The sequence below is a fragment of the Schistocerca serialis genome, chromosome 9 (genome assembly GCF_023864345.2).
Source record: "Schistocerca serialis cubense isolate TAMUIC-IGC-003099 chromosome 9, iqSchSeri2.2, whole genome shotgun sequence".
Classification (NCBI taxonomy): domain Eukaryota; kingdom Metazoa; phylum Arthropoda; class Insecta; order Orthoptera; family Acrididae; genus Schistocerca; species Schistocerca serialis.
The window spans coordinates 385,720,064-385,741,687 of record NC_064646.1 but is presented as its reverse complement, the minus strand read 5'-3'; the positions used below and the strand labels follow the sequence as shown (position 1 = coordinate 385,741,687).

At 44.4% G+C, this 21,624-nt stretch overlaps 1 non-coding gene across 1 annotated transcript; it reads left to right on the top strand.

Annotated features, from left to right (window-relative positions):
• The first annotated feature begins 10,613 nt into the window (after window positions 1-10,613).
• On the top strand, window positions 10,614-10,688 carry Trnat-ugu (transfer RNA threonine (anticodon UGU)). Its single transcript has one exon. It is a non-coding gene; the product is annotated as a tRNA-Thr (tRNA).
• The last annotated feature ends 10,936 nt before the right edge of the window (window positions 10,689-21,624 follow it).

Below are 21,624 nucleotides of genomic sequence, written 5' to 3'. Positions count from 1 at the left end.
ACTATCTATCACAAAAATGATCGAAGTAGTGTTCTAGCTCAAAAGTTAACATTAGTAAAGAGGGCATCTGTCTGCTGCAACTGGCAATGTCCTACCCAACCCTCCTGCCGGAATGGCTTCAACTTTGTATCTTCAAATGGAACTCCCCCCCATCTTTATTGCATATTCAGATCCTACATTAAAAAAAAGTTCACATGTCTTACACAAACCACTCTCTCCCATTCATAATAGATGGCACACATTTGATTCTACCTTTATTTTATGATGTAAATGTGAACATTTGTGTTCTAACAGTCGATATTTATGTTCAAAATTTACTTTATGGTTGCAAATTTCATTATACAGCACATTAACGTTAGTAATTTCAGTGCCTGGTTAGGAACTATGTTTAGCATGATCCAGGGATCGTGACGTGGAGGTAATAGTTTCCTGTTTTTATCGAGATGCTTGATTTTGGTGAGTCACCTTGCCTCTCATCAATGGGGTGCTTGATTTCAGTGAGTATACGTGGCAGGTGTGCCTGTCACTATCACTTCATGGACCTTTTACCTTATTACAATGGTTGTGGTTTGTAGTTAGCCAGTAGCCACATAACATATAACATGCAACATTAGAGTTATGGCAGTTGGATGAAAATGCACACTGAGATCAGTCACCCTGGTGGCAGGGTTCACGGCCAGAAAGAAACATTCTGATGAATTTTGGACTGATCACAATCAACCTTGTAGGGAACAGAAAACTACATTACCATACAAGTAGCTTATTTTCCAGAAATGTTAATGTCTAGTTGTATTATGTGTATTGTACAATCACATTTTCAACACTCAAGTAACATTTGAACATTGGTATTAACTGTCAGAACCTGAAGGTTTACATTTACATCATAAATGTAAAGTAGAATCATATACATCAGTTCTTAATTGCAAATATGGGTGCACTTGATATTTGTTGATCACAGCACAATATACCTTGAATGGGAAACAATGGCCTGGGTCAACAGCATGTATTTTCTGCTGTAGAATCAGAATACACAATACAAATGGGGGTGTTCTCATTTGAAAATAGAAAGTTGACCCTGCCCATGCAGGAGGGGTGGTTACAGGTTGATAAGTAGTAGGACAGGCAGATGTCCCCTTTAGTAATTTTAACTTTACACATAAAATATTTCTTTCACATGATGCATCATTTTTGAGGTATTTAATTGTATCACGTTAAAACAACCACCATGTATACATGTGTGTAATTAGTGTAAGGACTTTTTTTTTCAATAGCAGAATCACAGACAAGTGAGTGTTGGATGCTGAGACAGCACAGCATCTTTAGTTGTATGGACTCTGTTTATGCCAAAGTAGTGGAGGTCAAATCATCAGGAATGAGCAATTTCTTTTCTGATTACATGCTACAGCATAGATGCTTTGGCTGTACATGTCTTATTCTATTAAGACTACTGTCCCCACTGATAAAACTCTGCACAGTTAAGGAGACTTTTGTTGCATGGTACTTGGCCCTCCGTTCCTCCAAGAAGGTATGTGCTGTCCTATGCTGCCCTTGCAGTGGTCATGCCAGATTAACCCACAGTTTTATTTTATGTTACAAACCCCCCCCCCCCCCCCCCCAATGTTGTGGTTGTGGTGCTATGTATAGTCTTCTGGATTCTTTTTTTTTGCCTGTAACACTGGCTGATGATTCATTAACAGCTGAAGTGGTTCTCTGTTTTCCTCATGAAAATAGTTTTTATTTTCACGTATAACTTTTCAAAGTACTTTCATGGCAAGGGTGGGGTGACTGGAGTTTGAATGTCTCCCACCAATTTCTGGATCTGGGTACCCTTGACTCTACTTACACTGCTAGCTGCCTGGGTCATCCCTATTAGTTAATTTTAATTGCTCTTAGGTGTGGTTAGCTTCTTTTATCTTCTGCACTCCATTTTCCATTTTAGAAGTAGTGCTCTGATGTTTAGTGAGTGCTGTTCTCCTCTGCAGCACTCTGACTACAACAGACTGTGGTGGTATGGCTATGGGAAGGCTGGCCCCAGTTGTATGCAAAGCCCTTGGAGATATTTGCCTGGCCACACTCACCTACTGGTCTAATTATTTCTCTCACTTCATTTTGTTATTATTGGTTCAACTTATGTCTATTATACAGGGTGATTCAAAAATGCATGTAAATATTTTAAGGGTGTATTTGTGAGGTAAATATAAGACAAAAATGTTCTATAAATGTTTTTCCATAAACGTTTAATTCCAGAGTTATCGTTAAATACGAAAGTCATGTCCGTATCAGAACGACGGCAGTGCAAGTAGCAGGATGCCATATTCTGGTACGTAATTCACATACGTATCTCCCAACAGTTGATTCGAAACTGCATGAATAGTGTTTGTTTTTGTTTGCACGTGATGTTTACTCCTACTGTACGGAAGATGGCGCTGATGTTGTTGGTAACGGAAAAGTACGTCCTGTCGTTCATTCATCGTCGGAAGGCTAAAGGTTTCGTGCACATGATGTACTCAAACAGTGAGTATGCTGATATGCACCTTGTGTATGGTGCAGCAGATGGAAATGCACTTGCAGCAAGACGAAGGTACAGTGAGCTGTTTCCAGGAAGACGGTTACCAAGTCATCAGACGTTTGTATCTGTGGACAGACGTATGCGGGAGTAAGGCATTCGTCCTGGGCCACATTCAGGTCGACCACTTGAGCATGCAGTGAACGTCGAGGAACATGTTTTGGACCTGGTAGACCAAGATCCATCTATCAGTACGAGACAAATTAGTGCAGCTGTACGACTTCCACAATCTACTGTATGGCGGCTGCTTCGGAGACAACAGTTGCATCCATTTCACCTGCAAAAAGTGCACGAATTGACACCTGAAGACTATCCTCGCCGTCAGCAATTCTGCCAGTGGTTACAAGAGCGTCATTTGAATGATCCAATGTTCATTCGGCGGATATTATTCACAGATGAGGCCATGTTTACTCGTGCGGGTGTAATCAATTCGCATAATATGCACCAGTGGGCTGTCGAGAATCCTGGCGCGAGAATTGTGCGTGGATATCAACATCAATTCTCCATAAACATTTGGTGTGGTATTGTGGGGAATTACTTACTCGGACCTCATGTTCTGCTTCCAAGGCTGAATGGGCACGCGTACTGCGAATTTTTGGAGGGAGAATTGCCTGGATTGTTACAGGATGTCCCTCTTGCAACACGAGCCACCATGTGGTTTATGCAAGGTGGTGCTCCCGCCCATTACAGCCGCAACGTAAGGGCGTACCTCAATTCTGCGTATCCACATCGATGGATAGGTCGCGGAGGACCAATTGCTTGGCCAGCCAGATCACCTGACCTGAACCCTTTAGACTTTTATTTATGGGGCCGACTAAAGACATTGGTGTATTCTTCTGCAGTACCGAACAGAGAAGTGCTACAACAAAGAATTGAAGGTGGTTGTGAAATTATTCGTGGAGAGTTGAACGGACTGTGTAATGTGCAGAGATCATTGATGCGACGAGCACGGGTCTGTCTGCAAGTTCAGGGACAGCATTTTGAACATGCATTGCATTAAGATTTGTGCAAATACAGTACAGTCTGTAAAATGCTTCAATTTTCCTTAGTTATTGTGCATTGCTGTAGTTCAATCAACAGGACCTAAATTAATACAGTGTTCGCGAGGAATTGTTTCAGTTTGTTACGTCACGTTTATTTATCAGTTTGCGTTGTTAGTCCAAATGCACTGTAATTAAACTGTGAACTCTGGGAATTAAATACCTTACGTTGTATTGAATGTATTATCCTGTTTTGTTCATAACTCTGTAATAAGCCAAGTATGGAAAAAATTGTATAGAACATTTTTGTCTTATATTTACCTCACAAATACACCCTTGAAATATTTACATGCATTTTTGAATCACCCTGTATATTTTTTCTTCTCATTTTTAGTATTATGAATCTCCCAGATAGAATGTATTCTTTACTCTGTAACTGGAGAGGGGAGGGTGATAAGATGCATTTGAAGGGAGTGGATTTTCTGTTGCCACCAATTAGCTTTGGCCTAATGCATTATTTCCCGACTGTGACATCAATACTGCATTTATCATTTGTACATACTTTCATAATTTAATGAAATTTCTGGCTGAAGTCACTAATTCCAGAAGAACAGTCTCTCCACTATGGGACTGATGATCTCACTGTTTAGTCCCTTAACACCCAACCAACGAATTGTTCCTTGAATAACAGCATCAAAAGTAATTCTGAGTTGGAAAATATCTTCAGTATTTATTTCACCATCTGAGATGTGATGGATGGTATTCCCAAGAGATTTAACTGGCTGAGTGGAATGGAACTGATGGTTCTTGTTATCAGCCTCATCATGTCATTTAACTGAACAAGAACCTTCTTTACATAGTAGCTGTTAAGCCAAGTGGACACAGAGTATTCAACTACAGAACAACCAAGTCCAGCTGCATAAAGTTTGGACTGCATATAATGTTGTGAAGATATTGTGCATCATTGATCCCACTAGTTTAACGCTATCTTAACTGTTGGCTGACCTTCCACTGATTTCTTGGAGTGTTTTGTCTGAGGTCATGACTAAACAATTGGGGTACCCTACTTCCTGTTCTCAGGGTTTTTCAAAACATCTCCAGTTCCTTTTTTATGTTTAGTTGTTTGAGAGCACACTCCACCTCCTGTACTGTAAACACATCAGAAAGAACTTTCAAATGATTTGTTGTTTTCCTCAGCTTGGAAATCAATCGAAAAAGCTTAGCTGAACGATTTTTATCAGGGGTGGCAATGGATAGTGAAATGTCTTTGTGGAGACCCTGGAGATGTATGTGGAATCAGAATTTTCAGTATCAAACTGCATATCAGTGCATGACAAACAAACAAATTGGATAGGATATTCTGGTAATAAAAGTTAATTTCAAGTGAATTGCCCTGTAAGATAAGCAAAAATTTAGTTTCTTTTAGTGTATACACTGTAGTGCCAATGCCTGAGGTGGATGACCTCCACAGTGGTGGGGTTGACTTGAGCCAGTGGGTTGATGTGAGGATGACGAAAAGTGATTGGTCAAGAAAATATCTTTAATAAGCATAAATATTATTAGAAAATAACGTCAACTTAGTAGTGATGGTCTGTGACAGTAATGCCCCCCCCCCCCCCCCCCACCCAAAAAAAAAGGAATTCCCTCTCGGGCATGTGCTGACAGCAGTGAGCACAGCAGCATTGATGCAGTAGGTGGCCAGTGGCTTGATATAAGTGGTGGGACAGGACTGCTAACATGCAGAGTCTGTGGTGTATGTATGGTGTGTCTGCATGGCCCTGCAGCTTTGGGCAGGATGCGCCAATATGCTTGGAGACCTGCTATAATTCTTGTAGTGGAAGACTGCCTCCACTCATAAGGGTGGATTGAGGCCTTACAGAAGCAGCATGCACATCCAGGCATAGCTAGTACTGCCCTGGGTTCTAATGGTGACCACTCAGGGCACAAAACTGGTTGCAACTGTAATGAGGGTAGAGGTGGACCACCAGCTAGAAGGCACTAAGTCCATGGTGATGAACTGAGAACCAGTAGTAGCCCTTTTTGTTGGAGGCCAAGTCCTGGGGTGGCTACTTGCAGTAGCATGTCTGTCTGGCAACTAACATAGTCCTCCCCCCCATAGCTGGTGCTGCCAGACTGAGATCACCTTGGTTAAAAAGATGGGTATATGGGTACACTGTCTATTTATTTTGCCAACAAACTGCTTCCAAAATCTCTTACACCAAAAGAAGCCTTCAGATTGGAGGTGTAGTAACTGGTCTGCCAGTCCTGTAGTCCTCCTGCTTTCCTATTGCATTTATTTTATTGCATTGCTAGTTCCTGGACTGGCCCACCATGGAGAAACCATCCACTGGTATTAGTGCCTCTGACTTAGCACACCTCTTGTGACAACTGGGGCAGTGCTGCTATTTTGCTCAATAGTGAAAAAAATAGTGATTATGCTGCACACTTCCCCTATCTGGTAGATCCAGTCTCTGGATCTTGACCCAGGCTAATTCTGCATATCTGTGTATAGTACTGTTTGCCATTCCACTGAAACCAGTTCAGCACATTGTGTATTGTGACAGAACAGATTGCTCTGTGAGCACTGTACCAGCCACAGATAGTGCTCCCGAGTGTTACCACGAAATTATGACAAGCCACCCCGTTCCTCTGGTTTAATAAATATCACTTTCAAATTACAATGGCAATCCCACTTTGAATTCCTCTTCCCTGCACAAGAAACTAGGAGAAGAGAAACAAATCAGTTAGTTCACTAATCCCACCATAGTCCTTGGTATTGACAGCTGCAGCTGCAAGAAGATGCTGGCTCTGGCTGCAGACACATGTCTCTGTTGTGACTGTTGATGATTGTGACACCAAAGTGTAGAGACCTCTACGGTGTTAGGATTGAGTTGACGCAGTAGGTTGACATCAGGGTGATTTCTCATGGAAACATCATTAACAGTCACATACTCTATTAGCAAACAATTAAAGCTCTAGTAGTGATGCTCTACAATGCAACACCCTGCTTTTGCTTGTGCTGACAGCAGCAAACCCACTGCATTCTTAAGACTGGTTTTAATGAAGCACTCGATGCTAGTCTGACATTCAACCCTCTTCATTTCTTTACAACTGCAACCTGCATCCGTTTCAATCTGCTTAATTTATTCAAGCCTTGATCTCCCTCTACAGTCTCCCCCCCCCCCCCCCTTCCACTCTTCCATACATTATCAAATTCATCAATGCCTCACAGTGAATTCTGTCAGTTGATCCCTTCTCTTAGTCAAGTTGTTGTGCCATACATTTATTTTTTTCCCCAATTCAAGTAAGTGCCACCTAATTAGTTAGTAAATCTACACATCTAATCTTCAAGATTATTCTGTAGCACCACATTTAAAAAGCTTCTGTTCTCTTCTCACCTGAGCTGTGTATCATTCATGTCACTTCTGTACACAGCTATCTTCCAGAAAAAAATATGTTAAGAAAAGATTCTCTAACATTTGAATTTGAATTTGCTGTTAACAAAATTTCTCTTTTATAGATATACTTTTCTTATTATTGCACTATTTATTCTGTATCATTTCTACTTCTGTCATAGTTACTTTTTCTGCTGCCCAATCAGAAAATCTCATCTCCTACACTACCTATATTTTGCTTTTGGTGTTAAGTGTTTCAAGTTGTCTTGCCCTACATGGTGAATCACTATACTGCACCTCATGCAGCAAACAAGTAAGTTGACACCTGAACACTCCTGTTATATACAATGAATATGCTTACTGAATATTCAGCCGCTGTTAAGTATTTTATTAATCAGGGTCCAGCTAGTCTGTGCCCTGAATCTGTGTGCCTTCTTCACCCTTACAGGCTGCAGATAAAGCAGCTGTAAATTAAGTTCTCATTCACTCCACCACATCAATAAGAAGTGAGATTGAATTCATTTTCTTACACTATTGACCATTAAAAATGCTACACCAAGAAGAAATGCAGATGATAAACGGGTATTCATTAGACAAATATATTATACTAGATTTGACATGTGATTACATTTTCACGCAATTTTGGTGCATAGATCCTGAGAAATCAATACCCAGAACAACCACTTCTGGCCGTAATAACGGACCTGATACGCCTGGGTATTGATTCAAACAGAGCTTGGATGGCGTGTAGAGGTACATGCAGCTTCAACACGATACCACAGTTCATCAAGAGTAGTGACTGTCGTATTGTGACGAGCCTGTTGCTCGGCCACCATTGACCAGACGTTTTCAGTTGGTGAGAGATCTGGAGAATGTGCTGGCTAGGGCAGCAGTCGAACATTTTCCGTGTCTAGAAAGGCCCGTAGAGGACCTGCAACATTATCGTGCATTATCCTGCTGAAATGTAGGGTTTTGCAGGGATCGAACGAAGGGTAGAGCCACGGGTCGTGACACATCTGAAATGTAACATCCACTGTTCAAAGTGCCGTCAATGCGAATAAGAGGTGACAGAGACGTGTAACCAATGGCACCCCATGCCATCACGCCGGGTGATACGCCAGTATGGCGATGACGAATACGTGCTTCCAATGTGCGTTCACCACGATGTGGCCGAACACGGATGCGACCATCCTGATAGTGTACACAGAACCTGGATTCATCCGAAAAAAGGAGGATTTGCCATTCGTGCACCCAGGTTCGTCGTTGAGTACACCATCGCAGGCGCTCCTGTCTGTGATGCAGCGTCAATGATAACCGCAGCCATGGTCTCCGAGCTGATAGTCCATGCTATAGCAAACGTCGTCGAACTGTTCGTGCAGATGGTTGTTGTCTTGCAAACGTCCCCATCTGTTGACTCAGGGATCGAGACGTGGCTGCAAGATCCGTTACAGCCATGCGGATAAGATGCCTGTCATCTCGACTGCTAGTGATACGAGGCCATTGGGATCCAGCACGGCGCTCCGTATTACCCTCCTGAACCCACCGATTCCATATTCTGCTAACAGTCATTGGATCTCGACCAACGCGAGCAGCAATGTCGCGATACGATAAACCGCAATCACCATAGGCTACAATCAGACCCTTGTCAAAGTCGGAAACGTGTTGGTACGCGTTTCTCCTCCTTACATGAGGCATCACAATGTTTCACTAGGCAACGCCTGTCAACTGCTGTTTGTGTATGAGAAATCGGTTGGGAACTTTCCTCATGTCAGCACGTCGTAGGTGTCGCCACCGGCGCCAACCTTGTGTGAATGTTCCGAAAAGTTAATCATTTGCATATCACAGCATCTTCTTGCTGGCGGTTAAATTTCGCGTCTGTAGCACGTCATCTTCGTGGTGTAGCAATTTTAATGGCCAGTAGTGTATATTATCTTCAAAATTAAAACTTAATACATGATTAATGAGGGCAACTGCCAACGCATATACTGGCTCTCTTTACTATGTACACAACAGATCTGGTACTGAACTTGATAATTAACAATTACAATATATTTATTATCCTCGAAATTCCGCGTCCTTAGATTTCAAATCGAAAGACCTGCACCAGGCGAACGGTCTACCCGACGGGAGGCCCTAGCCACACGACATTTCCATTTTATGGAGCTCTTTCTTCCGCACCTCTCAGTCCATGGAAGCTCTGTCACCACCTTAGCAGACAGTGTTGTCTGACCCACTTCTATACCAGTGAGTGGATCATTAGCTCTGGTATCAGCACCTACGATTTAAAACACCTCCCAACAGTGGGGTGCTCACTACTCATCGACTGGTCTGTCTTGGACATCTTTTCTATGACATATGTATTTAAGGACGTGATACATCTCATTCAAGGAATGGGATGTATCACTCACCACAGCTGGTGTTCCACTTATACCCCCTTTACTAGACACACCACATTCCGTTCCTCTGGATCATTCACATAATTTGCCTTCTTTCGGAGAGTGATATTGTCAACTGCAAACCTCAAATTTAATTTCTTCTACCTCAATTTTAGTTCACTTTCCAAATTTCTGATTTCCTTTACTACTTGTGCCATGAACAGACTGGATAACACGGTGGATTGTCTGTAACCCTGTCTCACCCTCTTCCGTATTCATGTGTCCTTTGGATGTCCTCTGACCCTTAGAACTGCACTTCAGGTTCTGTACATGCTGTAGACACGCTATCACTCACTACATTCTATCCCTGATACCTAGTGAGTTCCCGCTAATATATTACAGTCAACATTTTTAAAGTTTTCTTTATATATAAAGAGGCTATAAACTCAGGAAACTTCCTGGCAGATTAAAACTGTGTCCCAGACTGGAGCTCAGCTGCGCTACCCAAGTACAGCTCCCAATCCATCTTCACAGCTTCACTTTCTCCAGTACTTCATCTCCTACCTTCGAAACTTCAAAGAAGCTCTCCTACAAAACTTGCGGGACTGTCACTCCTGGAAGAAAGCATATTGTGGAAACAGTGTTTAGCCACCACCTGGGGGACTGATTCCAGAATGAGTTTTCATTCTGCAGTGCAGTGTGCGCTGGTGGGGAACTAGCTAGTAGATTAAATGCAGGTTTTTCTTTCTTCAGCCTGTCATCTGTGTAAGTGGTAATGTCAATATTGCCTTGCGCGTTCCTACGTTTGTCTGAAACTCTAACTGCTCTTCCACGATTCGGCTTCTATCAATATTTCTATTTTTTGTGTTACTCTTTCGCACCCTTATCTTACTAAATTTGTAGTTCCGTAATGGGGTGTGCCCACGTCCGCCTTTTTCGAAATTGTATATGACGGTAGTATCTGTTCCCGAAAGAACAGTTACCGTGGATGACCATGCAGCTTTGCTAGAAATGAAATGATAATTAAATGGACACCCTAGCTGCAGACAGGCGTTTATGTACTTCATTGGGGACATGTTAAAAATATGTGCCCCGACCGGGACTCGAACCAGGGGTCTCCTGCTTGCATGGCAGACGCTCTATCCATCTGAGCCACCGCGGGCACAGAGGATAGTGCGTCTGCAGGGACTTATCCCTTGCACGCGCACTACGAATGTAGTGGTGTGGACATGTTGGGAATGTGGATCTCACGAGGAGCGTGCAAGGGATAAGTCCCTGCAGACGCACTATCCTCTGTGCCCGCGGTGGCTCAGATGGATAGAGCGTCTGCCATGTAAGCAAGAGATCCCGGGTTCGAGTCCCGGTCGGGGCACACATTTTCAACATGTCCCCAATGAAGTACATAAACGCCTGTCTGCAGCTAGGGTGTCCATTTAATTATCATTTCATTTTTTCGAAATTGGAATTATTACGCTCTTTTTGAAGTGTGAGGGTATTTTGCCTGTTTCTGTATTTTGTATATTAAGTGGAATATTTTTGTCATGGTTAGTTCTTTCAAGGGTCTCAATAATTCTAGGGAGATGTCTACTCCAGGCGCCTTATTACGACTCACATGTTTTGGTGTACTGTGAAATTCATCTAGCAGTTTCATGTCTCCCACCTCATCTTCATCCACTTCCTCTTCCCTTTCTATAATGTTCTCTCCACGTACATATCCCTTACATATACTCCTTTCACCTTCCACCTTTCCATTCAGGCTTAATATTGGCTTGTCATCCGAGCTCTTGATATTCATAACGTTACGGCTGCTCCTCGTTTCTCCAAAGGTCACCTTAATTTTACCTATAGGTGGCATTTCTATTTCCCCTAGCTACGCATGCTTCTAAAGCCTTGCGTTTCTGATCTTGTCACTTCTGCTTTGTAATTTTGCACTTCCTGTCGGTATTTAGATGAGTATATTGCCTTTTAACCATCTCATTAGCTGCGATTTAATGTTCTCCGTTTCTTCAATGAAATTCAGTCTCTCGTGTGTTATCCAAAGCTTTCTACTAGGTCTTGACTTTTTGCCTGTTTGATGCCCTGCACTCTTCCTTGTTTCATTTCTCCAATCTACCCATTTGGCTTCTCTTGCATCCCTTTCTTTTGTTTCAGTCAGTCGTTAACTAATGTTCTTTACGAAACTCCCCACGGGTCTTTCAACTTACCAAATTTTCTACCTTTCTGAAATTTCATCAGTTTTAACCAGCAGTTTAATTGCAGCGTTCACATCTGCCACTGAAATGTTTTATAGCTCAACATCTGATTTCGGAATCTTTGTCCTATCATTATATAATCTTGCGCTTGAATGCACAATTTCATTGCAATATAAATTTCGTAAAATTTTCTCGCTCTTCCAGCTGCGTCAAGTAGTTCCGTATCCATGACCTTTCAACCGAGTTGTTCTCGGTCATTTTCAACCGATGACTCAGCTGTGGTTGCATCTGCCATCCTTATTTATTCTTGCCACCGTGTCTGACGCCACTGTTGCCAGTCTGGGGCCGTTTAAGGTAATGTTATCGTTGCGCTCCCGCTGGCTTCACTTCAACTTCAATTTTTAAAATTTTGTACGTGGCTGGAGCAGCAAGAGTAGAATGAAATCTTCTTGTAGAAATACAAGAGCTAATCAGTTGCAAATTGGATGGTTTATTAAAACCTCTTTATAATGGTTTCAGAGTTTATAAAATCGTCTTCACGAGAAGGAAATATAGGTGACTTACGCTAGTGACCTCGAAAGAATGTTGAGATATGCACTGATAGTGCAAAGAAAACAGGTATAGGCGTGCACATCGAAACACAGAGATACGCAAACAGGCAGAATACGGCGCTACGGTCAGCAACGCCTATATACGATAACAAGTGTCTGGCGCAGTTGTTAGATCGGTTACTGCTGCTACAGTGGCAGGTTATCGAGATCGAAGTGGGTTTCAACGTGGTGTTATAGTCGGCGCACGAGTGATGGGACAAAGCATCTCCGAGGTAGCCATGAAATGTGGATTTTCCCGTAGACCATATCACGAATGTACCGTGAATATCAGGAATCCGGTAAGACATCGCTGCGGCCGGAAAAAGATCTTGCAGGAATGGGACCAACGACGACTGAAGAGAATCGTTCAACGTGACAGAAGTGCAAGCCTTCCCCAGATTTCGATGCTGGGCCATCAAAAAGTGTCAGCGTGCGAACCATTCAACGAAACATCATCTGTGTGGGCTTTCGGAGTCGGAGGCCCAGTCGTGTACCCTTGACGACTGTACGACACATAGCTTTACGCATCGCCTGGGCCCGTCAACAGCGACATTGGACTGTTGATGACTGGAAACATATTACCTGGTCGGACGAGTCTCGTTTCAAGTAGTATCGAGCGGACGGCACTGTAATAGTCCGTGTCGTGTGCAGTTGGAGTGATATGGGACCCTTCATGTATCTAGATACTTCAGCGACAAGTGATACGTACGCCAGAACCTTGTTTGATCACCTGCATCCATTCATGTCCATTGTGAATTCCGACGGACTTATTCATGAGATAATATTGTAAATGCGTTAGAAGAAAATTTTTTCAAGAGTAATCTTGTTTTGAAGAGTATGATTCCTTTCTGTGCTCGTTACATAGTCTACATACTCGCAGTGTTTAATGGCAGTGCCCAAGATCTACTACTAATATTCCGTGCTTTTAACAGCTTTCATGAGAAAATCAATTTCACAAAAGAAATACAGAACGATAATGGAGGACTTAATATTTTGGAATTGTAACTAAGATTACTTAACAACAAAAGCAGTTTCAACATTCTCCGTAAATCTCCTTTAGCAGATAAGATCATTCCAACTGACTTACGTCATGCACAAACCCATTAAACCGCTTTTTTCCACTCTGCAATACTTCGCGTAGTGCGCACTCCTTTGGAATTCCATTGTTTCCAAAAAGAAACACCCGTAATTAAATCCATTACAATTAACAACGGTTACGACGTCTAGTTTGGTTGATCATATCGTAAAGAAAAAAAAAACAGCTGTTAAGTGTTCAAGTTTGGGCAACAACAGCTTGAGGACAGGAAGTGAGACTAATTTTATTTCTGTACCTCCACTGGGAAATGTATTGCATGAAATAAGTAGACTTCAACAATAAATATGGCTCCAAGGTTGCTTTCTCTGTAAAAAAAAATTACATGTAATGACTGCCGCAACTATTACACAGGACAGACGGGGAGAAAGTTAATGACAGAAATAAAGAGCACCTGCTAAACAAAGGTGGAGAGAATGTGTACAGTTCTACTTTTGTTGAACATCTGATTCTTTTCGAACACACATTACGGAGATTAGAAGACTTAGAACTATTGCTCAAAGAAAATAAAGGTTGTAGGCTGTAACCTCCCCGCTACATTTGTTTCTTTATGAAATTCAGCCCAACTTCACCTCGCACTCTATAAAATCTGTGTATTGCCAAAAACTATGTCCCATAAACTGTGATCCTACTTAAACCCGTGTGCTAAAACAGAACCTTACGTTAACTGAGCTGTAACTGATCTGAATGTAACTTGTCTTTATATTACAGGCGTGACTGAAGTAAAACAATTATCTGACCTTAATCAAAATTTCCACTTACCTCGCGTCTTGACAACTTTGTTGCAGATTTCTCGAAAACACAACAGCAAGCAGACAGCAGCTAAGCTAGATTTCTATTTGTAAATAAAATTTCCAAACTATATTCAAACTGTGAGATGTGATAACGCGTAATGATGACACTGGGATGGGGCGAGTAGCTGTTGCTATGAAAAGATATTTCAAGACAACAATTTTAGAATGAAGTATATATTCAAAACTACAGAGTAATACTTCACGTGATCTTCACACATAACACAGGTCTGAACAGTACTATGCCTTACAAAGTGAACAATGATTTAAAGAGGGTACAATGTTAACGGAGAATTTCTATAAAAAGCAAACAGATTAATCAGTTAATATGTTAATGCACGAATCAGGGAAGTAGGGTGGCCTTTCTCTCTGCTCTGAGCAAGTTAACAAGCTGACAATAATCATTCCTAGCTGCGCAGTGCTACAGTCTTACCTCAAACTACCTCTCTTCAGAAATAATATTACTCAAAATATACATCTCTTTGGTTTCTAATGTATTCGTCTTACTCATCCTTGCTGTGCTTCACAATCTTCTTCATCCAGCAGACACCATCACAAGTCAAAACAGCACTACTGAATACGTCCATCACCTACCACACTCCAACTAAGAATGTATCAGACTGCGCAGAGAGAAAGACAGTGTCACGACAAGACCAAAGATTATAATTTGTAAGACTTTCCCGGCGATTTGTTGTCATCTCGTAGAATCGGGTGTACTGCCGGTGGTCCGTGTCTTCCCAACACGATATTTCGACGTCGTATCTCGGCGTCTTCATCGGGTGTTCCCTGAGATTGGTTGACGAACTTTTTTTTTGCACTTTTCATTCCCTTCTCAGATGGAGAAGGGCGGGCTGTTATAGAGCGTGCGTTGGGCTCTTTTCAGCCATGGGGTTGAAGTTGTTCTGTTTTGGCACTGTTTATTATTTTTTGCTGGGGTGCAAGGAAGGGGGGGGGGGATTTCTCCCAATTGGGAATTGATTTGCAGGAGTTTGTAGGGGACAGTTCCGGTATTCACCTTAGCGGCCAAGGAAAACCTGCAAAACCCGGCCAGAACTGCTTGTTATGTTCTCCTTCTCTTTATTTACCGAGTTGCCAGCGTCGTTGGCGCTGGCGTTCACGGTTGGCAAGGGCGGCTTCTCGTTGTCTTTCGCGTTCCGCCTCTCGCTCTCTTCTGTATTTTTCTTCTCGCACATAGCTTTTTATGAGCTCCTTGCTTACCAAGTAGCTCGTCTGATGCTCACTGCGTTCGTCAATGTCCGGGTTGGTTACGTCCAGGATCTCTCTGTCCACAAGATTGTGGCTGTGATTCACGAACTCTTTGGTTTGGACACATGAGTCCTGGCGTGCTCCCTTGCCTTCTAATGTGGCCTGTGTGGCCCGACTTATCGTCATCTTCTTCGGCCAGGCCGTTTGTGTGGCCTGGTCGTCTTTATGCAGCTCATCCGTCTGCAGCGCCTGCGTCTCCTTGGTGGTGTCGCGGCGAAGGAATTCACGGAGGGTGAGGCAGGCGGCCTCCATCTCTGCATGGAGAACCATGCGGAATCGTGTTTCCGCCTCCCGGAGGGCCGACTCGATGTCGGGACCAGCTGTCGCCGCCGTCTTCCCACTCGCTGCGTCGTGCCGCCGCCCCCCTCCTCCGCCCTTGCCACAGGCGGCGGGGGAAGGCGTCCGCACGTGAGCGGTGGCCGTCGTCGAATCTCCTCCGGGTGCCGCCGTTGTTCTCGCGGCGTTGCCTCCTCCTCTCGCTGTTTCCTCTGTCCCTCCGTTGTTCGCCGCGGCTGCAGAACGTTGTCGCCTCCTTCTCCTGCGGCTTCGCCTCTTTGCCTGGGGCGGCGTCTCCTTTGCAGTGGCGGGATTTCGGCCGTTGAAGGCCTGACATCCGCGCCAGTTGGCGACGTGCTCACCGCCGCAGCGGGCGCACGTCGGTTTGACGTCTTTGGTGCTGGTACAGGTGCGGGTGTCATGGTGACGTCCGCACTTGACGCACCTGGCGGCGTTGCGGCAGTGCTTTGCCACATGCCCTTCCTCCTGGCACTTGAAGCACTGTGGCTTCGTGTCCAGGTGGGGGAGGGGGGAAGGAAAAGAGTCTCCGGCTGCACGTGGAAGCCCAAGAGCTTCCGGATGTCGAGAATGCCCCCGCCGTTGTCCGCCGCTGGTGTGGCGACAACAGAGGCGGTTTCTTCCTATTGGTTTTGTTGTGCAACCTGACGGGTTCCTCAGCAAAACCTTGGCGGCGCAGTCCTTCTTTCACCGCCCGCTCCGTGAGGATCCAAGCCAGTTCCCTCAGGAGCGCCTTGGTGACTTCTTTGCGACGAGTCTTTGGACCCATCGCACCTCTTTCCGGGGCGTCCACCGTGTGAGCGGCCACAAGGGCCTTCAGGGCCCTGTAGTCGTTCCAGTCAGCGGCCTGGAGCTTGATGGTGGCGTCGGAGTCGACGGACTCGACGACGACCTCCTTGTCGCAGCTCTGCCCCATCTCATCATAGAGTTCCACCCACTCGACCTCCCTGCACTTGATGTACAGGTCGGAAGCGGGGGAAACTGCTTCTTCTGTCGCCGAATTGCCGCCTCTCGCGACATCACGTCCCACGCTGCTCATCTTAACCATACTGCGCGCTAGGGTTTGACAATTTGCTTTTTTGCCGTTAAAACAGCAACACGACAATTTGCCACCCGCGCGCAGTACGATCTCCTCGCTGACTCTCCCGCAGTAGCTGAGCGCCGCGTGCTACAGTGACCTGCGCGCTACGGCTGCCACAACTCGACTGTTGACGAGCTGACGTAGCGCCATATTTATGCCTGGGCGGTGTGTGGCGCTCCCTATGCCGTTCGCGCCCGTTGTGGCCATTTCTTGTGGTGATATCAGGCTCTAGGCGCTTCCTCTTCGGTCCGCGCCCGCTGCGGCTCTCTTCTGAGGTAGCGCACATCCCAAGGCGCTCCGTACTGGGTCCGCGCCCGATGGACGCGATCCTAGCACTATCATGGCTCTGTTGAAGTTCCTTATGCTGTCCGCGACCGCAGTGAGTTTCTCTCGCGGCCTAGCTATCCTCCTGGGCTTCTGAACCCGGTATGCGCCTGTGAGGTGCGCTTCCTGCGGCGTCCGGCTGCTGTTGGAGCTGCATGTTAGGGTGCCCATCCTCCAAGGAGCTAGCTGCCGCCTGGATCGCGTATGCTGTTCTTTTCCGTTACTAACGCCCTTGGATGTCTGTAGTTCATTCCTGGAGGATTCCACGCAGTACTAAGCCGATATCCTGCTTCCCAGTTGATCAACTTCTCAGTCATTTTGATTTCAATCGGTTCATTAATGACACCAGCCCAGAAGGGCGGGGGTCTGAGCAAGGAGCCTGGTTTTCTCATAATCCATGGTATGTTTAAGTTCCAGGTAATGTTCTGCTATTGCAGATTTAGTTACCTGTCATAGCCTGGTATGTCTATGGTGTTCTTTACATCTTACTTCAACTGTTCTGGTTTGGGGTTAAGGAAACCTTTTGTCTACCATATAGCCTGTGAATATCTTACAACGGTCAAACTACCAGAACAGTTGAAATAAGATGTAAAGAACATCAGAGACATACCAGGCTACGACAGTTAACTAAATCTGCAATAGCAGAACATTGCCTGGAACTTAACATCTGAGGTCATCAGTCCCCTAGAACTTAGAACTACTTAAACCTAACTAACCTAAGGACATCGCACACATCCATGCCCGAGGCAGCATTCGAACCAGCGACCGTGCGGTTCCAGACTGAAGCGCCTAGAACAAGCTTGGCCACACCGGCCGCCTATTGAAGGGGCAAACCAGATGGCGCTATGGTTGGCCCGCTAGATGGCGCTGCCATGGGTCAAACAGATATCAACTGCGTTTTTTTCAAAATAGGAACCCCCATTTTTTATTACATATTCGTGTAGTACGTAAAGAAATATGAATGTTTTAGTTGGACCACTTTTTTTCGCTTTCTGATAAGGGCGCTGTAATAGTCACAAACAGATGGCTCACAATTTGAGACGAACAGTTGGTAACAGGTAGGTTTTTTAAATTAAAATACAGAACGTAGGTACGTTCGAACATTTTATTTCGGTTGTTCGAATGTGATGCATGTACCTTTGTGAACTTATCATTTCTGAGAACGCATGCTGTTACAGCATGATTACCTGTGAAATACCACATCTATGCACTAAATGCTGAAAATGATGACCGTCAACCTCAATGCATTTGGCAATACGTTTAACGACATTCCTCTCAACAGCGAGTAGTTCACCTTCCGTAATGTTCGCACATGCATTGACAATGCACCGACGCACGTAGTCAGGCGTTGTCGGTGGATCATGATAGCAAATATCCTTCAACTTTCCCCACAGAAAGAAATCCGGTGACGTCACATCCGGTGAACGTGAGGACCATGGTATGGTGGTTCGACGACCAATCCACCTGTCATGAAATATGCTATTCAGTACCGCTTCAACCGCACGCGAGCTATGTGCCGGACATCCATCATGTTGGAAGTACATCGCCATTCTGTCATGCAGTGAAACATCTTGTAGTAACATCGGTAGAACGTTACGTAGTAAATCAGCATACATTACACCATTTAGATTGCCATCGATAAAATGGGGGCCAATTATCCTTCCTCCCATAATGCCGCACCATACATTAACCCGCCAAGGTCGCTGATGTTCCACTTGTCGCAACCATCGTGGATTTTCCGTTGCCTAATAGTGGATATTATGCCGGCTTACGTTACCGCCGTTGGTGAATGACGCTTCGTCGCTAAATAGAATGCGTGCAAAAAACCTGTCATCGTCCGTAATTTCTCTTGTGCGCAGTGGCAGAACTGTACACGACGTTCAAAGTCGACGCCATGCAATTCCTGGTGCATAGAAATATGGTACGGATGCAATCGATGTTGATGTAGCATTCTCAACACCGACGTATTTGAGATTCCCGATTCTCGCGCAGTTTGTCTGCTACTGATGTGCGGATTAGCCGCGACAGCAGCTAAAACACCTACTTGGGCATCATTTGTTTCAGGTCGTGGTTGACGTTTCACATGTGGCTGAACACTTCCTGTTTCCTTAAATAACGTAACTATCCGGCGAACGGTATGGACACTTGGATGATGTCGTCCAGGATACGGAGCGGCATACATAGCACACGCCCGTTGGGCATTTTGATCACAAAAGCCATACATCAACACGATATCGACCTTTTCCGCAATTGGTAAACGGTCCATTTCAACAGGGGTAGTGTATCACGAAGCAAATACCGTCCGCACTGGTGGAATGTTACGTGGTATCACGTACTTCTACGTTTGTGACTATTACAGCGCCATCTGTCACAAAGCGAAAAAATCGGTCCAACTAAAACATTCATATTTCTTTATGTACTACACGAATATTTAATAAAAAATGGGAGTTCCTATTTAAAAAAACGCAGTTGATATCCGTTTGACCTACGGCAGCGCCATCTAGCGGGCCAACCATAGCGCCATCTGGTTTCCCCCTTCAAGCTAGACGAATTTCGATCCTTGTAGTTTTTTCGTTTGATGCTTATTTCATGAGATATTTGGCCCGGTCATTATCAATGGACCACCCTGTATTTTAACCTCCACCACAACATGTAATCCAGTAAGTCCGAATATGTTTCTCTGTATTCGTAACGAAATATGATTTTACGTGTGTGTGTGTGTGTGTGTGTGTGTGTGTGTGTGTGTGCGCGCGCATTGTTAACTCAGGTTTCAATAAACCTTGTTAATTTGCAACTAACTGGATGTTCTCTATTCTGCAAGAAGACTTCAACTTCCAATGTTCGGAGCCCAAGCTCTGCTCAACTGCTGAGGGCCAATTTCATCATAGATGTTGACACAAATTTTTACCTTGATCGGCTAATGGGGCCTAGAAGAATATTCCATCAAATACAGCGGGTTTCCACATGATGTTAGTGCCTCAGCAGATGTTAGCAATCTTAATAAACAAAACATGGAAAAATATGATACACTTGTACACAATGAGAGGGTAGTATCCATACGATTAAAAGTAGAAAGAGGACGGACAGAGAGTCAACACTTTTCCGCACCTAATGCAGTGTATGAAAACTGTTGGTATTAAAAACAGCTTCGATTCCTCTCGGAATGGATAAATACATGTCCTGTATGGTGCTAAAGGGAATCATATTCTCTTTTTCCTGCAAAATACTGGCGAGTTCAGGTATTTATGACGAAGGTGGGCAGCGATCACCCTTTTCTCCAAAGTAGACAACAAAGGCACAATAACATTGAGATCTGGTGACTGTGGTGGCCACGGGACATAGGACAGTTCACCCTCATGCTCACAAAACCAATCATGGATAATGTGAGCTGTGTGAACAGGGTGCCGTAGTCTTGAAACACAGCGTCACCACTGGGTGACAAATACTGTAGCATGGTATGGACCTGGTCATCCAAAATGGTCACATAATCTTCGGCAGTAACGCAACCTTGCATAATAACCATGCAGTCCATGGATTACCGGACATAGTTTTCCAAATCTACATCTACATCCTACTCCGCAAGCCATCATACTCCCCGCCACTTTTCGATCCTGGGACGTAAATTCGAAGTTCGAAAAAGTGGGTAACTGATCTTCCAACCAAATGCTATTCTTTCACTGTACCATAGTCCAGGTTTTATAGCTGCGTCACCACGTTCTCGTATTACGGGCAATCTGTGGCGGATACATACGGGGGGCGCCCGCATTACCCCCCACGCCGCCCCCGCCAGTCAGCCCGTACGACATATTGGAAAAGAGGTATATATGACAATAGTAACTGCTGCGTGGTCATCAATGGTATCTGTTCTTTCGAGAACAGTTACTATCTTCATACATAGTTAAAGGCTACCCGGCCATTGAACTTCGTTTGTGCGAATGCGCACAGGTTGCCCGAACTCCTACGGGAATCATCACCTTAGTGGGAGCGAGTAATGAGTTCATGGACAAATATCTATTAGGTACATTGCGCATGTAGATTGTGGACAGTTGGGAATGTGGGTCTCACGGGAAGCGTGCAAGGGATAAGTCCCTGCAGTCGTGCTATTCGTCTCTATCTTCGGTGGCTCACATGGATAGAGCGTCTGCCATGTAAGCAGGAGATCCCGGGTTCAAGTCCCGGTCGGGGCACACATTTTCAACTGTCCACATCGAGGTATATCGACAACACCTGTCGGCAGCTGAGGGTTTCAATCAATTATCATTTATGGAAAAGAGCTGTTGTTATTCCCACACTGGACCATGTTACTAGTGACATGAGAGGACGTTTTGCCAAAGAAAACATTTATCATGTAAAATTCAGCATGCTTTTGCTCTCTCAACTACTGAAACATGGCGGTAATGACCTGGCACATAAAATGAATCAGTGCCAAACTGAACTACCATTCTTTGAAGAAGAATCACTCTTTGTGACTGAAAAGAGACTTGTGGGAGAGATTCTTCAATACAAGCAAACGAGCATAAACGCCCTTAATGATCGTGATTCTTTTATGCAAGTGTTGTCTGTTTGTCCTATATCTGACGATTCTACTTTGCACACGCTGTACAAAATATTTGCTTGTCTGCCTACATCTACTGCTACAGCAGAAATAAGTTTTTCAACACTGCGCCGTACAAAGAC